This window comes from Gossypium arboreum, unplaced genomic scaffold, assembly GCF_025698485.1.
Source record: "Gossypium arboreum isolate Shixiya-1 unplaced genomic scaffold, ASM2569848v2 Contig00173, whole genome shotgun sequence".
NCBI lineage: Eukaryota > Viridiplantae > Streptophyta > Magnoliopsida > Malvales > Malvaceae > Gossypium > Gossypium arboreum.
Window position 1 is genome coordinate 106,663 of NW_026440301.1, and position 24,998 is coordinate 131,660.

Consider the following 24,998-nt stretch of genomic DNA (forward strand, 5'->3'; position numbering starts at 1 on the left):
AAGTTGAACATAGTTTTTTAAACTATAGTATGTCTTTTCTACATTTTCGCAACTAAATTTCTAAAGTGACTTATTTTCATCAAATCATATGCTTTGAACAAGTGATTGAAAGGAGTTTTTTTTTTTTTGATAATTAAGATTTGCTTTTATTTTAAGAAGGGTTTTCAATGAAAACACAGTTTTAGCTAAAACACTTAAATGTGACACGCCGAATCCGGCCATAACGTCCGGGCCAAGATTGGGGTGTTAAATTTACGTCCTCGGTAGGATTATTAATATAGTGGAAGAGTGGTTTGTCTCCTCCATGTATAAACAGTGTAGAAGTAGATTCGATATGATTGGGTTTATCCATTATCTACTAATACTTGTCCTCCTCTAGATAGTTTTGATCGTAATGGGTTTCTATCCATGTGCGAATTGTTCAATCGGCCACTAAAAAGAGTTTAATGCCATGTTTTCAAAAATTATGTATACATCCTCATACATCCTGTTCATAAGGGCTCTTCCTACTGCTCTGTCTAATCTAGGTCGTGCGTTTTCATCCAACCCGTTATAAAAGACCTGTAGTCGCATCCAATTTGAAAACCCATGGTACGGTCATTTTTTAATAAACATTTTAGAACATTCCCACACTTCATAAAAACTTTCTCCTTTCATCTATCTAAAAATAGCAATCTCTCTTCTTAGTTGAACTGTTTTGCTAAACAGGAAGAACTTCTGTAAGAACTTTCCAGTGAGTTCATCCCATGTTGTGATAGACCCTAGTGCCTCTAAATCTAACCTAGAAAATGTGTTTTCAATCAAAGAGAAGGGGAACAACTGAAGATGAATAGCATCACCAGTTACCCCATTATACTTAAAAGTTTCGCAGAGTTGGAGAAACCATTTTAAATGTTGATTAGGGTCTTCTGTCATTGTGCCCCTAAATTATAGATTATTCTGGAGCAAATGAATCATCGCCAGTTTGATCTCGAAATTATTAGCTATAATCGTCGGCCTTGCTATACTTTCTTGAACCATGATTAGACTTGGTAAGGCATAATCCTTTAGGTTCTCTCGTTCGGAGCCATATGTACGTTTGCGAGCAGCTGTTGTGCTGGTAGGTTTCCTAAGGTGTTATCATCAGTGTCACCGAATAATGGATTTTCACATGCTACATTACCTGTAGCTGGTGGTGGTGAATCTTGCATCTGTTGTTACTGCTGCTATTACTGTTGGCGGTTTCTTTAGATTTGTGACATCCCTAAATTGACCCTAGTCGGAAAGTGGTTTCGGGACCACTAAACCGAGTCATAATAATAATTAACCATCATAATTGATGCTCATTATATGCATATATGCATGTGTGAAAATTTCATGTTTGGATTTTGTTAATTGTAAGTGAATTTTTATCAAATAGGACTTATGTGAGAAAATTTAGAAATGTGCTAGGCAAATGTAAGGTGGCCTATTAATACATGTGGGAAAGTGTTGTCCTTGCATGTCAAATTAGCCAAAATGAAGCATGATGGCGGCCATGCTATGAGTGGAAACATGTTGCCAACATGTTTAGTTAGTGGATTATGTAGGAAGAATAAAGAAATGAAAAAAAAAAAAGAGAATATGAAGAAAAACAAAGAAAAGAAAAAAAAGTGTTCATTCTCTCATTTTCTCCTTGCTTGGCCGAATGTACTAAGAAGAAAGGGGGAAAGCTTGAGAAAATCAGCCATGGGAGTTTGCTAGACTAAGGTATGTTGATGTTATCCATGAGATTCATGCATGTTTTAGTTGATAGTTTGAGTTCCACCTAACCCATGGTCTAAACCTTTACCATGAAATGGGGATGATATTCGGCCATGGGTGTTGTCTTCTTGGTATCATTGATGTTTGATGTTTGATGTTGTGGTGGTGAGGCATGAAGATGAGTTAAGTTTCGGCTAAGGTGGGTTTGTGTGGATGTCATTTGCATGCTAAGTGTCAAGCTTTGTAATGATATATGTGTATGGTGTCTTTGATGTTGTGAATGGAAGTAGAAGAAAAGTAAAAGAAATTTATGTAGAAATATGATGTATGTGGATTCATAGGATGTTACAAATAGATGTGAAGCTATGCTAGAAGAGAAAAGAAATTCGACCAAGTGTTCATGGGAGGAAAACTATGTGTTTGAAAGAATAAAAATGATGCCATAATTGATAGTATAGGTATTCGGCCATTTAATCAAGTGTGTAGGTGATGTTAGATCAATTTTAGCACATTCGGCTATAGATAGGCATGTTGATAATCTCATTTAGACAATTAGACATAAAAGGGTGGTAATGAGGTTGAAAATTGTTGAATGGCTAGTTGGGTAATGAATGAAGCATTGACCATATGGGGTAAAAATGGGTCATATGCTCATGAGATAAAATTTTGTGAATTGATGTATTAATGATGATAGTATAGTTGATGTCATGTATATATGTATAAATATTTGGCAAGACAGTTAAACTAGTTAATTTATTGACTAAGCTCAAGAAGCTCGAGGTGGAGAAACAAGCAAAGGCAAAGGAAAGAACATCGAGTAGCTGAGTTGGAACCATTTTGCCCAACACAAGGTAAGTCATTAAGCACATATGTTTGATATTGCTTAAATGATTGTAAAATCTATGCAATTGTATTTAATGGGATGCTATATATATATATATAAATGAAATTGTATGTGTATGGAGTGATGACAATTGTTGAATGTAAAAGAAATAGTGAAATGTGTAGAAAGTTTGCTTTCGGCACTAAGTGTCTTGGCAATACGTGTGTACTGGTGTGTTAGATTGGCACTAAGTGTGCATGCTGGAAATATATGGCACTAAGTGTGCATGCTGGAAAAATACTGACCTTTGGGTGTGCGAGCTCGAAGGGTATGGTGTGATGTGACCTTAAAAACGACCCTAGTCGAAATGTGGTTTCGGGACCACAAAACCAAGGCATAAAATAATTTAATATTTATTTTATTGCCTATAATGTGTGTTAACTCATGTGTGATATTTTTATGCTTTGATTTAGAATTATAGATGTGAATTTCACTAGAAAGGACCTAGTAATAAACTTTGAAAGTATGAGGGAAATGTGTGATGACTAATTAAAGGATGCATGCAAAACAATGGACTTGCATGTCAAATTTCCCCCATAGCTAGTGGCCGCCATGACAAGGATTTATGGGCAAAAATCATGTCATGAAACATGTTTGGTAAATGGGTTATGATGGAAAGAATAAAATAAGGGTTATGGAATAAACAATTAATGTTAGTAGATGAGAAACAAAAAAAAAAGTGTCCATCTTCCTCCATAGCTTGGCCGAATGTCCTAAAGGAAGAAAGAAAAATTTTGTTCATCTCTTTTCACTCTCTTGTTGGCCGAAAATACTAAGGTTAAGGAAGGAGTTTTGCTTCATACTTGGTTTGGAAGAGGATTAGGAAGAGGTTGGCTAAACTTGCATCAAGATTAAGGTATGTTTGAGGTTCATGCATGTTTTAGTTGCTAGCTTAATGTTCTTGTTAGCCCATGGTTCAAATCCTTGTTATGTCATGGGAATGAAATTCGCCAAAGTGAATGTGGTGTTAATGCCATTGCATGTTAAATAACAAGCTTGAAAGTGATACATGTGATGGAGGATTGAAGATTCTTAGATTTTCTTTTAGCATTTTTTTGAATGAGATACTAAGTTCTTTGTTTCACCATGACCAAATTGAAATGGTGTGGTGTTGTGGTATTCGCCATGATATATCCATAAGTATAATTCATGCATGTTGCATGGTAAGTAAGATTTAAGCTTTGGAAATGTGTATATATTTGGATATAAGCCACTTGAGAATTCGCCCTTGCACCTACATGAATATATGTTTGCACATGATGGATTGGTATGACATATATACTAATTCAAAGTGTATATTAAGCTTGTGATGATGTGTTGATTATGAAGTAAATAAGAGATGTGCAATGAATTACGATATGTAATGTGTTAGTAGTAAAATGTATGCTGTTTTTTTTGTGTGGTATTAAGTGTATATTCGCCACATGAGGGGTAATTAGTGTGCATGCATTCGGTTTGAGGCAAGCATATTGATGCCTATTCTTGGCTTAGAAAATTCGCTAAGAGGAATATTAACTAATGTGTTGAGTTCGATTTATGATTTCGTACATATACAACTTTGATGCCTAATGTATATAAGGGCCAAGTACTTTGAACTTCACGTTGATGTTTGAATGTATTGAATTGCTTGTTGTGATGTAAAATGTGCATGACCATTGTGTATTTGAGCTAAAGGATGGCCATATGACCATTTACACTCCTTGTCATATTCGCCATAAGCTATCATGATGAGATTTTAATAAGTTAAATTTGTGTAAATTAGCTCAAGAGCAAAGGGAGCTAAATCCGATAAAGGGAAGGAAAAAGTAGTTGAATAGTCGTCGAAATCGCTCGACAACATCCAAGGTAAGTCTTGAGTGATGACCCTACTTGAATTATATCAAAATTATGCTCCTTGTTTGTGTGGCCATTGAGCCGAAATAGTAAAGGTTGATAGATATTTTGTGTTAGAGCTTTAGTAACGAAAATGAACTATGGACGTGTCTTGAATATTGATATATATGTAAGTGAACATTGGAAATATATCCGGGCTAAGACCGAAGGCATTAAATGCGAGTTGATATATCCGGGCTAAGACCGAAGGCATTCGTATGCGAGTTGATATATCCGGGCTAAGACCAAGGCCTTTGTGCAAGTCACCAAATCCGGTTATGACCGAAGGCAATCGTATGAGTCGCTATATCCGGTTAAATCCGAAAGTATGTGATTCGGAAGTGAGCAATCTTGCTGTGAAAATTTCAGCTTATACACTTGTGAAAATTCCAGCAATGAGGTATGTTTGTATGTGCTTGTACTAATTGAATTCTTACAAGTAAGTATGCGCTAAGTTGATAAACGAGCTACCGGCCTTGGGCTAAGTTGTTCTTTTGTGTATGAACATAAGGGTCGGTGATGTGAAATAAGTATGAGTATGGGAATGTGAATTAGTAAAGTGGTTTAATTAGCCATGTGAATAAAATACCTTAGTCAAAGCTGATTTCATTGCTTGAGACTTACTAAGCATTAAAATGCTTACCCGTTGCTTTGGCTCTCTGTTTTATAGGTTTCGCTCGTTAGCTATCGGATTCGGGATCAAAGAAGTCGAAGTCATCCACACTATCGAAGCCCCATTTTGGTACAAATTTTGGTTGAACTTTGAAATGGCATGTATAGGACCATCCTTTGTTGAAGGTCATGTACCTTCCGGTTTGTGTAAACTTGAATAGCCATGCGAAAATGGCTTATATATCGTTTTAGCATAGAACTATAATCGTTTGTATGTTGACCCTTATGAGGTATGGAATTATTTTGAAACGATTAGCCATTGGAATGGTTAATCATGATCACGCTTTGTGCTATGTATGTAAGAAGGGCCAATTGAATCATGGAAAGTATGAAATAGGTAAAGCCTACTTAAGGCAGATGCTGACAGCAGCAGTGACGTGGATGTGAAAAATCACTAAAAATAGTAGGAATGGTGTTAAATAGCAAATAAATTATGTAAGTGTACCCTGATGAATCTACTTTCATATGGAAGAAACGAAATGGTCATATGAGTTATAAGTTAACAGATTTTAAAGTTCTTGTGAAATAGGGCCAGAACGGTTTCTGGATCCCCTGTTCCAACTTTGGAAAATCATTGTAAATTAACCAGAGATAATTAGGAGTCATTCCATATATGTGTAGATTCCTCTCTGAGTCTAGTTTCTATAGAAACAAACGGCATTAGTATTGAAGCCCTGTACAGGGAGATATCCAATTCGTAACGCACAAAGGTCAGTGTAGTCGATCCCTACAACAGGCGAGACTTTAACTAATAAACTGTACTAATTGGCTCGACCAAAATTCTAGAAAAAATATGTAGATGGACATATGAGTCTAGTTTCAGGAAAAATTTACGGAACTGATTTTCGAGTTGTAAAACTCAAGTTATGAATTTTAGAGCGACTAGTACTCAGATTGGCAGCTTGTCTGAAAATTGTCAATAAGTGGGTTGAAGTTCGTTAACACCTCGCGTTCGACTCGCTGACGGTCTCGGGTTCGGGTGTTACAATTTTATTGGTATCGAGCTACGGTTTAGTCGATTCTAGGACTACCGTAATGCGTTTGGGTCTAGCTATACATGCCATTTTATGTGATTATATGATAGTGTGGTGATTTCTGACGTTTGAACTTGTGTTTATTTATAGTAATGGATCCCGATCCCAACATCCCGATCCCAACCGAGCGATAGCTGATGATGTGGAGAGTGTGGCGCCTGCTCCCGCACAAGGGACAGCGCCGGCGGACTCTCAACCTGTTGCTAGCAATCCGAATGACGAGGCTAGACAAGCCTTTTATAGCGTGATGAATGATTGGTTCAACCAATACATTCGAACTAATACTACTGTTCCACAACCTCCATTCCCAACAAACACACCCCAAGACCTACAATGCCTCCGTAATTGACCAAATAAGGTCGAATAAGCCCCAGTTGATAGAATCCGAAAACATGGGGCTACTGAATTTAAAGCTACGGATAGTGATGATGCCGAGCAAGCGAATTTTGGTTGGACAACACGATCCCGCACTCGATGAGCTATCTTGTACACCGATGAATGCCTAAAGTGTACCATCTCCTTGCTACGTGATTACGCCTACTATTGGTGGAGTACTCGACTTGTTGTGCCCATGAACAAGTAACTTGGGAGTTCTTCAAACCGAGTTTGGAAAAAGTATATCATCGAGATTTATGGACCAAAAGCGAAAGGAATTTCTCGAACTTAAACAAGGTTCCATGTCGGTTACCGACTATGAGCGAAAATTCGTGAGGCTTAGCCGTCTGCGAGAATGCATTTCTTGAAGTCGTGATGTGTAAACGCTCAAGATGGACTGAATGATGAGATAAAGCCGTATGTTGGCATTTTGGAAATCAGAGTTTGTGACTCTCGTCGAGCGAGATGCAAAGCCGAGGAGTTTAGTATGGAGAAAAGGAAAGCGAAGCGGGAGCAAGGGAGTTTCGTAAGAGGTATTTGGGAAGCCCTTCCAACGATCATCAAAGAAACTTAGAGATGGCTTAGGCCGATCTAGAGACACTTCGGGCTTTTCTAGGCGAGATCGCGATCGACCCCTGTGACCCACGAATCACTTGATCGCCGATGAGTGGGAATGATCGACGAGAGAGGACGGAGTGCGATTGTGGCAAATGGCATTTTGAAGTGTAGATTCCGTGACCGCTCTGTTACAAGTGTGGATCGGTTGACCACTTCATTAAAGATTGCCCGAGGTTGTGCGAGCAGAATGTAGATCGGAGTGGGAAACCGGGTACTACCACCGCCTCGGTAGACCATCCGGAAATACGGGCAAGGCTAGTGGTGGTCGAGAGGATCTAGAATGTGCGACCAGATCCGAGGCTCGCGCTCCAGCTAGGACTTATGCTATCTGGCGCGCGAGGATGCCTCCTCGCCAGACGTTATTACTGGTACTTTCACTCTCTTTGATACTAATGTGATTGCTTTGATTGACCTGGTTCTACTCATTCTTATATATGCGAAACCTTAGCATCCAAAGAAGACTTTACCTATTGAGTCTCTTGAGTTCGTAATTCGGTGTCAAATCCTTTGGGTCGTTATGTGCTGGTCGACAAAGTGTGTAAGAAATGCCCCTAGTAATTGAGGTACTGCATTTTCGGCGGACTTGATGCTTTTGCCGTTCGATGAATTTGATGTTATTCTTGGGTTGGATTGGTTGACCGTGCATGATGCGGTTGTGAATTGCAAAAGCAAGACTATTGATTTGAGATGCATAAACAACGAGATGATCCGAGTTGAGTCTACGAACTTGAAGGGTTGCCGTTGTAATATCATCAATGTTGGCCCGAAATATGTAAGAAAAGGGTGTGAAGCATACCTTGCGTATATACTTGATGATAAGGAGTTAGGAATAGAACCCAAATCATGCGGTGGTTTGTGAATACCGGACGTTTTCCGAAGAATTGCGGGTTTGCCACCTGTTCGGGAGATAGAGTTTGGCATTGAGCTTGTACCTGGGACCACACCGATTTCGATAGCTCCATATCGTATGGCACCAACGGAATTAAAGGAGTTGAAAGCTCAGTTGCAAGAGTTGATGGATAGAGGTTTTGCTCGCCCGAGTTTTTCACCTTGGGGTGCACCAGTGTTGTTTGTGAAAAAGAAGGACGGAACCATGAGGTTGTGCATCGACTATCGTCAGCTTAATAAAGTGACAATAAAGAACAAGTATCCGTTACCACGTATCGATGATTTGTTCGATCAACTGAAGGGAGCCTCAGTGTTCTCAAAAATAGATTTGAGATCGGGCTATTATCAGTTGCGAATCCGAGATCGGACATACCCAAAACCGCCTTGAGCGAGATATGGTCACTCGAGTTCTTAGTGATGCCGTTTGGGCTCACTAATGCCCTACGGTATTTATGGATTTGATGAATCGGATCTTCAGATCATATTTGGATCGGTTCGTAGTTGTGTTCATCGGCGACATCTTGGTCTATTCAAGAGATGAGACCGAACATGCGGAGCACACGAGATTAGTGTTGCAAATTTTACGGGATAAGCGGTTATATGCTAAGTTTAGCAAGTGTGAGTTACGGTTAAGAGAGGTTAGCTTCTTGGGTCACGTGGTATCTCGACGGGTATTCGAGTCGACCCAAGCAAAATTTCAGCCATACTCAATCGGAAACCTCCAAGAAATATTCTTGAGGTTCGGAGCTTTTGGGACTTGCGGTTACTACCGACGGTTTGTAAAAGGATTCTCGATGATAGCCACACCCATGGCGCTTGTAAAGATGTCAAGTTTGAATGGACGGAAAAGTGTCGAAAAGTTTTGACCAATTGAAAACTCATTTGACGGAAGCTCCAAGACTAGTACTGCCGAATCGGCAAAGAGTTTGTCATCTATAGTGGCGCCTCCCTACTTGGGTTAGGTTGCGTATTGATGCAAGAAGGTCGAGTTGTGGCCTATCGTCGAGACAATTAAAGCCACATGAGAAAATTATCCGACCCATGATCTCGAATTGGTCGCCATCGTATTCGCCTTAAAGATATGGCGACATTACTTATTTGGTGAGAAGTGCCATGTGTATTCGGATCACAAAAGTCTCAAATATTTGATGACTCAAAGAGACTTAAATCTGCGACAAAGACGTTGGCTCGAATCGTTAAAGGATTATGAGCTGGTCATTGACTATCACCGGGAAAGGCTAATGTGGTTGCGGATGCCTTAAGCGAAAATCCTTTGTTTGCTTTCTGACGATGAATGTACACTTGTCTATCCTACCCGACAATGTGTTAGTAGCCGAATTAAAGGCCAAACCATTGTTGACTCATCAAATTCGTGAAGCTCGAAAGTTGATGAGGAGTTGCTTGCAAAACGGGTGAGTGTGTTACGAACAAGGAATCGGAGTTTCAAATTGATGATGACGATTGTTTGAGGTTCGAAGTCGTTTGTGTGTTCCAAAGAATTGAACTTATTTCGATAATTCGAGCGAAGCTCATTGTAGCCGAATGGCAATCCACCCGGGAGTACGAAGATGTACAATGAGTTGAAACGTCGGTTTGGTGGCATGGTATGAAACGAGACATCTCCGACTTTGTTGCAAGATGTTTAATATGTCAACAAGTGAAAGCGGAGCATCAAGTGCCTTGAGGTTACTTGACCGATCACGATACCCGAGTGGAAATGGGATCGAGTCACAATGGACTTTGTGTCCGGATGCCGTTGTCAACAAGTAAGAAGGATGCAATTTGGGTTATTATTGATAGACCGACTAAGTCGGCTCACTTTATCCACGTGCGTATGGATTTTTCATTGGATAAACTAGCTGAATTATGCGTTTCTCGGTTGTGAGATTACACGGGTACCGATTTACATTGTGTGGGATAGAGATCCGAGGTTCACCTCGCGATTTTGGAAGAAATTACAAGAAGCATTGGGCACCAAGTTGCATTTCAGACCGCCTTTCACCCCAAACCGATGGTCAATCCGAGCGATAATTCGAGATACTTGAGGATATGTTGAGATGTTGCATCCTCGAGTTCGATGGTTCGTGGGAAGCGGTACCTACCTTTGATTGAATTCGCTACAACAATAGTTTTCAATCAAGTATTAAGATGGCGCCTTATGAGGCTTTGTACGAGCGTAAATGCCGTACACCATTGTTTTGGACCGAGCTCGGTGAGAACAAAATTTTGGAGTGGATTTGATTAAAGATCTGAACGAGAAAGTAAAAGTAATCCGTGAAAATCAAGATAGCCTCCGATCGTCGTAAATCGTATGCGGATTTGAAACGAAAGGACATTGAGTATCGGTGGGAGATAAAGTGTTTCTTAAAGTTTCGCAGTGGAAAAGATACTCGATTCTACCGTAAGGGCAAGTTGAGCGAGATTCATTGGGCCGTCTGAAATCTCCGAACGAGTTGGCCCGATTGCGTATCGTTTGATCTTGCCCCTGAACTTGGAAAGATTCAACGTCTTCCATGTTTCAATGCTTCGACGCTATAGATCTGATCCGTCGCACGTAATTAGTCCATCGAGGTTGAAATTCAAGCCGATATGAGTTATGAAGAAGAACCGATTCGTATCCTAGCTCGTGAAATGAAAGAGTTGCGAAACAAAAGGGTTCCGCTAGTGAAAGTGTTATGGCTCAAACACGGATAGAAGAAGCTACTTGGGAACCCGAGAACTCTATGAAGGAGCAATATCCAAACCTATTTACGGTAAGATTTTCGGGACGAAAATTTCTAAAGTGGGGAGAGTTGTGATGACCTTAAAACGACCCTAGTCGAAATGTGGTTTCGGGACCACAAAACCAAGGCATAAAAATAATTTAATATTTATTTTATTGCCTATAATGTGTGTTAACTCATGTGTGATATTTTTATGCTTTGATTTAGAATTATAGATGTGAATTTCACTAGAAAGGACCTAGTAATAAACTTTGAAAGTATGAGGGAAATGTGTGATGACTAATTAAAGGATGCATGCAAAACAATGGACTTGCATGTCAAATTTCCCCCATAGCTAGTGGCCGCCATGACAAGGATTTATGGGCAAAAATCATGTCATGAAACATGTTTGGTAAATGGGTTATGATGGAAAGAATAAAATAAGGGTTATGGAATAAACAATTAATGTTAGTAGATGAGAAACAAAAAAAAAAAGTGTCCATCTTCCTCCATAGCTTGGCGAATGTCCTAAAGGAAGAAAGAAAAATTTTGTTCATCTCTTTTCACTCTCTTGTTGGCGAAAATACTAAGGTTAAGGAAGGAGTTTTGCTTCATACTTGGTTTGGAAGAGGATTAGGAAGAGGTTGGCTAAACTTGCATCAAGATTAAGGTATGTTTGAGGTTCATGCATGTTTTTAGTTGCTAGCTTAATGTTCTTGTTAGCCCATGGTTCAAATCCTTGTTATGTCATGGGAATGAAATTCGCCAAAGTGAATGTGGTGTTAATGCCATTGCATGTTAAATAACAAGCTTGAAAGTGATACATGTGATGGAGGATTGAAGATTCTTAGATTTTCTTTTAGCATTTTTTTGAATGAGATACTAAGTTCTTTGTTTCACCATGACCAAATTGAAATGGTGTGGTGTTGTGGTATTCGCCATGATATATCCATAAGTATAATTCATGCATGTTGCATGGTAAGTAAGATTTAAGCTTTGGAAATGTGTATATATTTGGATATAAGCCACTTGAGAATTCGCCCTTGCACCTACATGAATATATGTTTGCACATGATGGATTGGTATGACATATATACTAATTCAAAGTGTATATTCGCTTGTGATGATGTGTTGATTATGAAGTAAATAAGAGATGTGCAATGAATTACGATATGTAATGTGTTAGTAGTAAAATGTATGCTGTTTTTTTGTGTGGTATTAAGTGTATATTCGCCACATGAGGGGTAATTAGTGTGCATGCATTCGGTTTGAGGCAAGCATATTGATGCCTATTCTTGGCTTAGAAAATTCGCTAAGAGGAATATTAACTAATGTGTTGAGTTCGATTTATGATTTCGTACATATACAACTTTGATGCCTAATGTATATAAGGGCCAAGTACTTTGAACTTCACGTTGATGTTTGAATGTATTGAATTGCTTGTTGTGATGTAAAATGTGCATGACCATTGTGTATTTGAGCTAAAGGATGGCCATATGACCATTTACACTCCTTGTCATATTCGCCATAAGCTATCATGATGAGATTTTAATAAGTTAAATTTGTGTAAATTAGCTCAAGAGCAAAGGGAGCTAAATCCGATAAAGGGAAGGAAAAAGTAGTTGAATAGCCGTCGAAATCGCTCGACAACATCCAAGGTAAGTCTTGAGTGATGACCCTACTTGAATTATATCAAAATTATGCTCCTTGTTTGTGTGGCCATTGAGCCGAAATAGTAAAGGTTGATAGATATTTTGTGTTAGAGCTTTAGTAACGAAAATGAACTATGGACGTGTCTTGAATATTGATATATATGTAAGTGAACATTGGAAATATATCCGGGCTAAGACCGAAGGCATTAAATGCGAGTTGATATATCCGGGCTAAGACCGAAGGCATTCGTGCGAGTTGATATATCCGGCTAAGACCAAGGCCTTTGTGCAAGTCACCAAACCGGGTTATGACCAAGGCAATCGTCTTGAGTCGCTATATCCGGTTAAATCTCAAAGTATGTGATTCGAAGTGAGCAATCTTGCTGTGAAAATTTCAGCTTATACACTTGTGAAAATTCCAGCAATGAGGTATGTTTGTATGTGCTTGTACTAATTGAATTCTTACAAGTAAGTATCGCTAAGTTGATAAACGAGCTACCGGCCTTGGGCTAAGTTGTTCTTTTGTGTATGAACATAAGGGTCGGTGATGTGAAATAAGTATGAGTATGGGAATGTGAATTAGTAAAGTGGTTTAATTAGCCATGTGAATAAAATACCTTAGTCAAAGCTGATTTCATTGCTTGAGACTTACTAAGCATTAAAATGCTTACCCGTTGCTTTGGCTCTCTGTTTTATAGGTTTCGCTCGTTAGCTATCGGATTCGGGATCAAAGAAGTCAAGTCATCCACACTATCGAAGCCCCATTTTGGTACAAATTTTGGTTGAACTTTGAAATGGCATGTATAGGACCATCCTTTGTTGAAGGTCATGTACCTTCCGGTTTGTGTAAACTTGAATAGCCATGCGAAAATGGCTTATATCGTTTTAGCATAGAACTATAATCGTTTGTATGTTGACCCTTATGAGGTATGGAATTATTTTGAAACGATTAGCCATTGGAATGGTTAATCATGATCACGCTTTGTGCTATGTATGTAAGAAGGGCCAATTGAATCATGGAAAGTATGAAATAGGTAAAGCCTACTTAAGGCAGATGCTGACAGCAGCAGTGACGTGGATGTGAAAAATCACTAAAAATAGTAGGAATGGTGTTAAATAGCAAATAAATTATGTAAGTGTACCCTGATGAATCTACTTTCATATGGAAGAAACGAAATGGTCATATGAGTTATAAGTTAACAGATTTTAAAGTTCTTGTGAAATAGGGCCAGAACGGTTTCTGGATCCCTGTTCCAACTTTGGAAAATCATTGTAAATTAACCAGAGATAATTAGGAGTCATTCCATATATGTGTAGATTCCTCTCTGAGTCTAGTTTCTATAGAAACAAACGGCATTAGTATTGAAGCCCTGTACAGGGAGATATCCAATTCGTAACGCACAAAGGTCAGTGTAGTCGATCCCTACAACAGGCGAGACTTTAACTAATAAACTGTACTAATTGGCTCGACCAAAATTCTAGAAAAAATATGTAGATGGACATATGAGTCTAGTTTCAGGAAAAATTTACGGAACTGATTTTCGAGTTGTAAAACTCAAGTTATGAATTTTAGAGCGACTAGTACTCAGATTGGCAGCTTGTCTGAAAATTGTCAATAAGTGGGTTGAAGTCTGTTAACACCTCGCGTTCGACTCCGGCGACGGTCTCGGGTTCGGGGTGTTACAATGGCACTATGTGTGCGGGCTTAAACTGCGTGGCACTAAGTGTGCGAAATCGAGTATTAAGCACTATGTGTGCGTACTCTATATATATGGAGGGTGTGTCTCCATCGAGTTGAGTATGGACAGCGGATCGGGTAAGTACCTCGAGCTCATGACGAATAGAAAATACGTTCATGCTCGGGGTTGAATTTGGTAAGCCTTAAATCTATGTGATGATTGAAATTGTATGATTGTGGTGGAAATGAGTTAGTGTGTGAAAATGCTTCAAATATCTTGTTGTGTAGAATATGAAATGTGGATGTATGACTTGGTATGAGATTGGACCAAAAGGTCCGAGGAATTATGGTATAGATTCGATATGGATGAGTACCTAACCTCGTTTATTGTTCATGTTGTAGTAACTTTATCAGTGGATTGATGAATGCTTATGACTTACTGAGTTATAAACTCACTCGGTGTTTTCTTGTCACCCATTTTAGGTCTCTCGGACTCGTATTGTTTGCGTGATCGGAACCGTCGTTGAAGTCATCACACCGGCTGAAATATTTTGGTATTGTCTTCGTTGTTGAAGAACATTTGGCATGTATAGGCTATTATATTTTGTTGAACTGTGGGTTGTAAACTTTAAGCCATGTGAAAATGGCCTATGTGGTCGTCGAGTGGGATGCTAGAACCTATAGCCACGAGTCTTAGAAACTTTAATTTTGATAAGGTGGCCATAATTTGTGTCATGTATGATGGATGGTTAAGGCCAAGGAAAGATTCATGAAATTGGCATAGTCTACTGCAGTAACTGTTGCGGACAGCAGCAGTGAGGTGAGATTGAAAAATCACTAAAAATAGTAGAAGTAGAATTAAATAGTGAATATATTATTCAATTGAACCTTGATGAATCTAGTTTAATATGGATGGAACGAAACGACCATATGAGCAGTATACTGAGAGATATTAAAGTTCTTGTGAGACAGGGCCAGAACGGTTTCTGGGTCCCCTGTCGTGACTTTGAAAATTTACTATAAATTATCCAGAAATAATTAGAAGTCATGCCTTATATGTGCAGATTCCATTTTGAGTCTAGTTTCATTAGAAACAAACGGCACCAGTATTAAATCCCTGTACAGAGAGATATTCAAGTTTTAACGAGTGAAGGTCAGTGTAGTCGACTCCTGTAACATTGGTGACTTTAACTAATAAACTGTACCAATTGGCCCGACCAAAAATTCTAGAAATAAATCCATGGATAGATATATGAGTCTAAATTCAGGGAAAATTTACGGAATCAGTTTCTGAGTCTTGAAACTCGAGATATGATTTTTAAGGGGACAGTGATGCAGTTAGCTAGCCTGCCTAGAACAGCAATCAGATTTTACAAAGAGAGAAATAAGGGAAGTAAGCCCGGTAACACCACGTGTTCAAATCCGGTGACGGTCACGGGTTTGGGGTGTTACAATTTTATTGGTATCAGAGCTATGGTTTAGTCGGTTCTAGGACTACCATAGAGTGTGTGAGTCTAGCTATACATGCCAAATTGTTAGTGCTTAATAATGTGATGACTTCTGACGGTTGAAATTTTTGTTTTGATTAGCGATGGAACCCGGGATAGAGAGACCCTTGGCGGATGATGTTGAAAGTGTAGCGGCTGCTCCTGCGCAAGGGACACCGCCTGTTGAGCCTCAGTCATCCGCGAATAATCAAAATGAAGGGGCGAAACAAGCCTTCTTCACCATGATGAATGAGTGGGTCGCCAGAAGATGCCCGAACTAATCCGGCTGTCCAACCATTCCGAATTTAAATAATCCACCCCAAGAGCCCGTGATGCCATCGATTCATCGATCCTGTGAGGCTGAGTAAACCACCGTGGACTTGATTAGGAAGCGTAAATGAGGAGTTTAAGGCCATAGTTACCGATGATGCCGAAGGGCAGAATTCGCTTGATAACACCATTAGAGTGTTTGATGAACTGTCATGCACACCGATGAATGTCTTAAGTGTGCTATATCTTTGTTACGAGACTCGACCTACTATTGGTGGAGGACCTTGATTTCCATAGTCCCAAAGGAACAAGTTAGTTGGGATTTCTTTCAAACGGAATTTCGGAAGAAATATATTAGTCAACGGTTCATCGATCGTAAACGTAAGGAATTTTTGGAGCTCAAGCAAGGCCGTATGACAATGTCGAATCTGAACATGAGTTCGTAAGACTTAGTCGGTATGCTCGGGAGTGTGTGGCTGATGAGGTTGCTATGTGCAAAAGATTTGAAGAAGGATTGAATGAAGATTTAAAGCTACTAGTGGGTATTTTGGAGATAAAGGAGTTCGTAACACTAGTCGAACGAGCACGCAAGGCGGAAGAACTTGGAAAGGAGAAGAAGAAGGCTGAATTTGAAGCAAGAGATTATCGTAAAAGATCGTGAGTAAAGCTCCATTCTCGACCGTAAAGAAATTCGTGGAGGACACTAGTAAGTCGAGGCGATGCGGAATTTCCATCGAGCCGACCATTGCGGACTCCGAGCTACATCGGTAGCTAGTGTGGGCAATAATCGTCAAGAGCGACCTAAATGCCCCCAATGTGGAAGACGACACCTAGGTGAATGTTGGGGTAAGTCCGTTAACAAGCTCACATTACGGATGTGGTTCAAGGACCACTTCATTAGAGATTGCACGGAACTAGATGAGAAGAATAAGATGCAAGGTGCAAGATCTAGTGGGGCGACAGACTAGAGGTAGACCCCGAGGATTTCGGGAGGTAGGGGTGGTAATCGAGAGGAGCCACCGACACGGGTTGTTCGATCCGAGACCAGCGCTCTGCTAGAGCATATGCCATCCGCGCACGAGAGGAGGCATCCTCCCCGATGTTATCACTGGTACTTTTACTCTCTTTGATACTAGTGTGATTGCATTGATTGACCCCGCTCTACTCATTCATATGTATGTGAAACTTTAGCATCCAAAGAAGACTCTACCGTTGAGTCTCTGAGTTCATAATTCGAGTGTCAAACCCTTTGGGTCAATACGTACTCGTTGATAAAGTGTGCAAAAGATGCCCCTAATAATTCGAGAATCGCTTTTCCTACCGATCGATGCTTCTACCATTTGATGAATTTGATGTTATTCTTGGTATGGATTGGTGACCGTACATGATGCGGTGGTGGATCGCAAAGGAAAACCATTGATTTGAGGAGTGCAAATAATGAGGTAGTCCGAGTCGAGTCTCTCGATTTAAAAGGAGTGCCAACGATAATATCTTCTATGACCGCTCGGAGGTATGTGAAAAGGGTGTGAAACATACCTTCCGTATGTGTTTGAAAGTAAAGAGACGGAAAAGAAACTCGAATCGGTACAGTGGTTTGTGAGTATTCGATGTTTTTCCGGAGGAGTTACCGGATTGCCACGGTTCGAGAAGTGGAATTCGCATCGGTTGTACGGGTACTACGCCGATCTCAATAGCTCCGTGATCGTATGGCATTAACGGAGTTAAAGGAATTGAAGGTTCAATTGCAAGAATTGACGGATAGAGGTTTCGCTCGACCGAAGTTTTTCTCCATGGGGCGCACGGTATTGTTTGTGAAAAAGAAGGACGGAAGCATGAGGTTGTGCATCGACTATCGTCAACTCAATAAAGTGACGATAAAGAATAAATACCGTTGCCACGAATTGACGATTTGTTTGATCAATTAAAGGGAGCCTCGGTGTTTTCAAAGATAGATTTGAGGTCGGGTACTATCGGTTGAGGGTCCGAGAATCGGACATACCCAAAACCGTTTTAGAACGAGGTACGGTCACTCTGAATTCTTGGTGATGCCGTTTGGGCTCACTAATGCCCTACGGTGTTTATGGATTTAATGAATAGAATTTTCAGGCCATACTTGGATCGGTTCGTAGTTGTATTTATCGATGACATTTTGGTCTATTCGAGAGATGAACCGAACATCTTGAACACCGAGGCTAGTGTTGCAAATCTTACGAGATAAGCAGATTACGCATAAAGTTCAATAAATGTGAATTTTGGTTGAAAGAGGTTAGCTTTTTGGGGCACGTGGTGTCCGTGATCGGTGTCGTGGTGGACCGAACAAAATTTCGACCATAGTCGATTGGAAACCACCAAGGAATGTTACCAAAGTTAGGAGCTTTTGGGGCTTGCTGGTTATTACCGACGATTTGTAAAGGTTTCTCAATGATAGCCACGCCAATGACGGCTACTCCAAAAGGATGTTAAGTTCGAATGGACGGAGAAATGTCGAAAAGTTTCAATCAACTGAAAACTTATTTGATGAAGCCCCAATTCTAGTGCAACCCGAATCGGGCAAAGAGTTTGTCATTTATAGTGACGCATCCCTACTTGGGTTGGGTTGCGATTGATGCAAGAAGGGCGAGTTGTGGCATATGCGTCGAGACAATTAAAGCCACATGAGAAAAATTATCCGACCCATGATCTCGAATTGGTCGCCATCGTATTCGCCTTAAAGATATGGCGACATTACTTATTTGGTGAGAAGTGCCATGTGTATTCGGATCACAAAAGTCTCAAATATTTGATGACCCAAAGAGACTTAAATCTGCGACAAAGGCGATGGCTCGAGTTGTTAAAAGATTATGAGCTCGTCATTGATTATCACCCGGAAAGGCTAATGTGGTTGCGGATGCCTTAAGCGAAAATCACCGCTTGCTTTCTGAGCGATGAATGTACACTTGTCTATCCTACCCGACAATGTGTTAGTAGTCGAATTAAAGGCCAAACCATTGTTGGCTCATCAAATTTGGGAAGCTCGAAAGTTGATGAGGAGTTGCTTGCAAAACGAATTTGAGTGTGTTCGAACAAGGAATCGGAGTTTCAAATTGATGATGATGATTGTTTGAGGTTCAAAAGTCATCTGTGTGTTCCAAAGAATTGAACTTATTTCGATAATTCGAACGAAGCCCATTGTAGCCGAATGGCAATCCACCCGGAGTACGAAGATGTACAACGATTTGAAACGTCGGTTTTGGTGGCATGGTATGAAACGAGACATCTCGATTTTGTTTGAGATGTTTAATATGTCAACAAGTGAAAGCGGAACATCAAGTGCCTTCAGGATTACTTCAGCCGATCACGATACCCGAGTGGAAATGGGATCGAGTCACAATGGACTTTGTATCCGGACTGCCATTGTCAGCTAGTAAGAAGGATGCGATTTGGGTCGTTGTAGATAGATTGACTAAGTCGGCTCACTTTGTCCCCATACGTACGGATTTTTCAATGGACAAACTAGTCGAATTGTACGTTTCTCAGATTGTGAGACTACACGGGGTGCCTATTTCCATCGTGTCGGATAGAGATCTGAGATTTACCTCGCGATTTTGGAAGAAGTTGCAAGAAGCTTTGGGTACCAAGTTGCATTTCAGCACCGCCTTTCACCCCCAAACTGATGGTCAATCCGAACGGATAATTCAAATACTCGAGGATATGTTGAGATGTTGCATCCTTGAGTTTAGTGGTTCATGGGAAGCAGTATCGCCTTTGATTGAATTCGCTACAACAATAGCTTTCAATCAAGTATTAAGATGGCGCCTTACGAGGCTTTATACGGTCGTAAATGCCGTACCCCATTATTCGGACTGAACTTAGTGAAGGTAAATTCTTGAGGTTGATTTGGTTAAGGATGGCGAGCAAAAGTTCGAGTAATTCGTGAAAGTTTGAAAGTCGCCGGATCGCCAAAAGTCGTATGCGGATTTGAAAAGAAAAGATATTGAATATCAAGTTGGAGACAAGGTCTTTCTCAAAGTTTCACCTTGGAAGAAGGTGCTTAGATTTGGTCGTAAGGGCAAATTGAGTCCGAGGTTCATCGGGCCATATGAAGTATCCGAACGAGTTGGGCGATCGCATATCGATTAATTTTGCCCTCGAGCTCGAAAAGATTCACAACGTTTTTCATGTCTCGATGCTTGACGATATAGGTCTGATCCATCGCACGTAATTGCTCCATCCGAGATTGAGATTCACCTAATTTGAGCTATGAAGAGGAACCGGTTCGCATTATGAGGCGTGAAGTAAAAGAATTGCGCAATAGGAAAATCCCGTTAGTGAAGGTGTTGTGGCATAAACACGGAATGGAAGAAGCCACTTGGGAACTTGAAGACTCTATGAAAGAGTGATACCGAGCCTATTTACCAGTAAGATTTTTCGGGATGAAAATTTCTTAAGTGGGGAGAGTTGTGACATCCCTAAATTGACCCTAGTCGGAAAGTGGTTTCGGGACCACTAAACCGAGTCATAATAATAATTAACCATCATAATTGATGCTCATTATATGCATATATGCATGTGTGAAAATTTCATGTTTGGATTTTGTTAATTGTAAGTGAATTTTTATCAAATAGGACTTATGTGAGAAAATTTAGAAATGTGCTAGGCAAATGTAAGGTGGCCTATTAATACATGTGGGAAAGTGTTGTCCTTGCATGTCAAATCAGCCAAAATGAAGCATGATGGCCGGCCATGCTATGAGTGGAAACATGTTGCCAACATGTTTAGTTAGTGGATTATGTAGGAAGAATAAAGAAATGAAAAAAAAAAAGAGAATATGAAGAAAAACAAAGAAAAGAAAAAAAAAAGTGTTCATTCTCTCATTTTTCTCCTTGCTTGACCGAATGTACTAAGAAGAAAGGGGGGGAAAGCTTGAGAAAATCAGCCATGGGAGTTTGCTAGACTAAGGTATGTTGATGTTATCCATGAGATTCATGCATGTTTTAGTTGATAGTTTGAGTTCCACCTAACCCATGGTCTAAACCTTTACCATGAAATGGGGATGATATTCGCCATGGGTGTTGTCTTCTTGGTATCATTGATGTTTGATGTTTGATGTTGTGGTGGTGAGGCATGAAGATGAGTTAAGTTTCGCTAAGGTGGGTTTGTGTGGATGTCATTTGCATGCTAAGTGTCAAGCTTTGTAATGATATATGTGTATGGTGTCTTTGATGTTGTGAATGGAAGTAGAAGAAAAGTAAAAGAAATTTATGTAGAAATATGATGTATGTGGATTCATAGTGTAACACCCCTCGCCCTCATCCAACGCCGGGACGGGGTTCGAGGTGCTACCTGACTTTTACTAACACTTCCATACTAAACAGGGCCATGAAATCTCAAATAATTAAAAACTTTTCTTTTCACATGCAATCATCCCTTATGCGAGCTTACGAGGCCCAATACATGCATTCGGGGCGGTTCGGGACCCAATCGAGAACTCATGAAAAACTTAGAAAAATCTCTTGCGTTAAGGCTTCACACGCCCATGTGCTCAGGCCGTGTGGCCAGAAATAGTCTAATTATCAAGCCTTTTGTCACTCTCACACCACATGCATAGATACATACTTATCCAATAACATACAACGTGGCATAAATGAGCTCTTAAACATCTACAAACATGATATGCTCAAGTTATTTTCTTATGTAATAAATATTATAGAATTTGCCCATATCATTACCACATACTAGACATAACTATCATTACATCACAAACCATTCATGAAGCATTATTAACTATTTACCAATCACTTAATCCTGCATTAGTTACTAGCTCATCAATGAATCTCAATTCAATCTCTAGGCATACATGTTGTAAGCCACATCACAAGAAATAATAACATAAATGCATAAGAATAATCATATGGGCCCATAACGTCATTAGCCGACATAGGCCAATTTACATGACTAATACTACCTTAATAACAAGCCAATGCCTTTGGCTAAATCATAATATTACATACTCACATTAAAACCCTATACATGCCATAGACTCGAATCACTTGAGTTTACTTACTCCGATAACGTTAACTCGATAGGGTGATAATATCTCTGACGGCCTCCAACCCGAGCTAACCTGGAACTCTAGAAAACATGGGAAAGAAGGGGTAAGCTTTAGTAAGTTCATATGAAAACAATAAGCAACTCATTAACTTGTTTTATCAATGTTTACAACATATTTTCAAGTTCACTACAAGCTGTCTTTCTGAGCAACGGTCACTAAATTATTTATATCTGGAGCTACGAAACTCCGAATTAAGTTCCGTTAATTTTCCCTGAAACTAGACTTATTTTATTTTTTTCCATAAAATTTCCAGAATTTTTGGTTAAGCCAAATAGTACAGTTTATTAGTTAAAGTCTCCCCTGTTTCAGGGTATGACCACTTTGACCCCTGTACACTACAAACCGAATTTCTCCCTGTACAAAATTCCAACGACCATGCCGTTTATTCCCCATAAAAATAGACTCAGTAAGGAATCCATTCATGTAAGGTATAACTCTTAATAATTTTTGTACAATTTTTGGTGAATTTCTAAAGTTAGAACAGGGGATCTCGAATTCATTCAGACCCTGTTTCACAAGAATTCAAATATCAAACAATATGGAATTCTTTTTCTTCCTCTGTTTCTTTCATGTGAAAATAGACTCATTAAGATTTAATCCCATATTTTATTCTTCCTCTAACTCATTTTCCACTATTTTTAGTGTATTTTCAAAGTTACACTACTGCAGTAACTCAAATCTGTCAAGGCTAAATTACTCATTCATGATCATTGTTCATAATATTAATACAACACCATTTTATCCATCATGGTAAGAATACATATTATGCATCATAGATCATCACATATCAAGGCATTCTCATAGGATTAGTATACATACTTGCACAACTCGTAACATAACTCGAGTGCATACTCACCAATGACTTACCTCATTGAGACCATCATTAACTCTTTCCTTAGATTGCCCGTTGAACACTTGGAATACTAATTAGATACTCGGAAAAGCCTTTGCACATAAGTGCTTCAATTGTAGCTAAAGCTACCTCATATCTCATGACATTTCAATGCTCACTCTCGAGCTAGTCATCTAGACTCATAATTCCTAGTGACATGTCACTCGTATCCTATTCTATTCCTAAGGTTCAAACGGATTTTTCCTCGTCTATTAAGGCTTTGTCTTATCATATTTCTATTAATTACATACACATTAATATCTGTACAATTCATGTAATGATAACATTTAAATACATGTATAGCATGGTATTGTTTACATACGAACTTACCTCGATACCACAAATGTGAAAAGGACATACTCGTCCATAAATCGATTTCTTTCCGTTCTAGGTCCAAGTCTCAATTTTCATCATCTATAACATCACATTTAGCCTACCAATCAGTCACAATATTCATATGGGTCTAAAAATCATATTTTACAAATTTTCATTTTGACCCTAAACTTTTGCATATTTGCACTTTTGCCCCAATGCTCGTAAATTAATTTTATTCAATTTCTATAAGGTTTAAGACATGCTGAACATTTTCTCTTCTATGGCAACTCCAAATTTTCACTAATTCACACACTTATGACCAATTTGTAACTTTCACAATTTAACCCCTTTTTGACATTTTTACCGAAATTCATTGAATAAAACTCATATTTAACACATCAAACATTCATTATCCACTATAAATCATCAAAGCACAACCATATCATGAATGGGTAAATTTTTAAACTCTAATTTCTCTTCAATCAATTGGTAGAAATAGAAAATTTAAGCTTCGGGATCTCAAAATACGAAAATCATTAAAAACGGACAAAACCATACCTATATAAGCCATAAAAGCTTGGCCGAATGGAGCTCATCCATGGCTGCTATTTTCTGTTCTTTCCCACGGTTGAAGAAGAAAGAATGAAAAAAAATGATAGCTTTTATCATTTGTCTTATTAGATTATTTTAATTAATTTACAAAATTACCCTTTTTATTTCAACCAAATTTCAAAAATACCAAACAAATATCCATTCACTAACTTATTAAAGGAATAATTGTCACATAAGGACTTTCAATTTAAAACTCATAACAATTAGGCACCTCATATATAAAGAACTCAACTTTTGCACTTTTTACAATTTAGTCCTTTTGACTAAATTGAGTGCTCAAACGTCAAAATTTTCGAATAAAATTTTTAAAAAATATTTTCATAAATTTATAGACTATAAAAATATAATAAAAATAAATTTTTTTTTCTTCGTCGGGTTTGTGGTCCCGAAACCACTGTTCCGACTAGACCCAAAATCGGGCTATTACACATAGGATGTTACAAATAGATGTGAAGCTATGCTAGAAGAGAAAAGAAATTCGGCCAAGTGTTCATGGGAGGAAAACTATGTGTTTGAAAGAATAAAAATGATGCCATAATTGATAGTATAGGTATTCGCCATTTAATCAAGTGTGTAGGTGATGTTAGATCAATTTTAGCACATTCGGCTATAGATAGGCATGTTGATAATCTCATTTAGAGAATTAGACATAAAAGGGTGGTAATGAGGTTGAAAATTGTTGAATGGCTAGTTGGGTAATGAATGAAGCATTCGCCATATGGGGTAAAAATGGGTCATATGCTCATGAGATAAAATTTTGTGAATTGATGTATTAATGATGATAGTATAGTTGATGTCATGTATATATGTATAAATATTTGGCAAGACGGTTAAACTAGTTAATTTATTGACTAAGCTCAAGAAGCTCGAGGTGGAGAAACAAGCAAAGGCAAAGGAAAGAACATCGAGTAGCTGAGTTAGAACCATTTTGCCCAACACAAGGTAAGTCATTAGCACATATGTTTGATATTGCTTAAATGATTGTAAAATCTATGCAATTGTATTTAATGGGATGCTATATATATATATATAAATGAAATTGTATGTGTATGGAGTGATGACAATTGTTGAATGTAAAAGAAATAGTGAAATGTGTAGAAAGTTTGCTTTCGGCACTAAGTGTGCGGGCAACACGTGTGTACGGTGACTAGATTGGCACTAAGTGTGCATGCTGGAAAAAAATAAGACTTGGGTGTGCGAGCTCGAAGGGTATGGCACTATGTGTGCGGGCTTAA

The 24,998-nt window shown here is 39.0% G+C and overlaps 1 long non-coding RNA gene and 1 other non-coding gene across 2 annotated transcripts; one reads left to right on the forward strand and one right to left on the reverse strand.

Annotated features, from left to right (window-relative positions):
* The first annotated feature begins 583 nt into the window (after positions 1 to 583).
* LOC128288267 (small nucleolar RNA R71) lies at positions 584 to 690 on the forward strand. The gene has a single exon (XR_008278696.1). It is a non-coding gene; the product is annotated as a small nucleolar RNA R71 (small nucleolar RNA).
* A 20,919-nt stretch (positions 691 to 21,609) lies between these two features.
* LOC128288266 (uncharacterized) lies at positions 21,610 to 23,825 on the reverse strand. The gene is made up of 3 exons (XR_008278695.1): positions 23,710 to 23,825; positions 23,167 to 23,250; positions 21,610 to 21,964 (listed from the first exon to the last, which is right to left on the reverse strand). It is a non-coding gene; the product is annotated as an uncharacterized LOC128288266 (long non-coding RNA).
* Between the last annotated feature and the right edge of the window lie 1,173 nt (positions 23,826 to 24,998).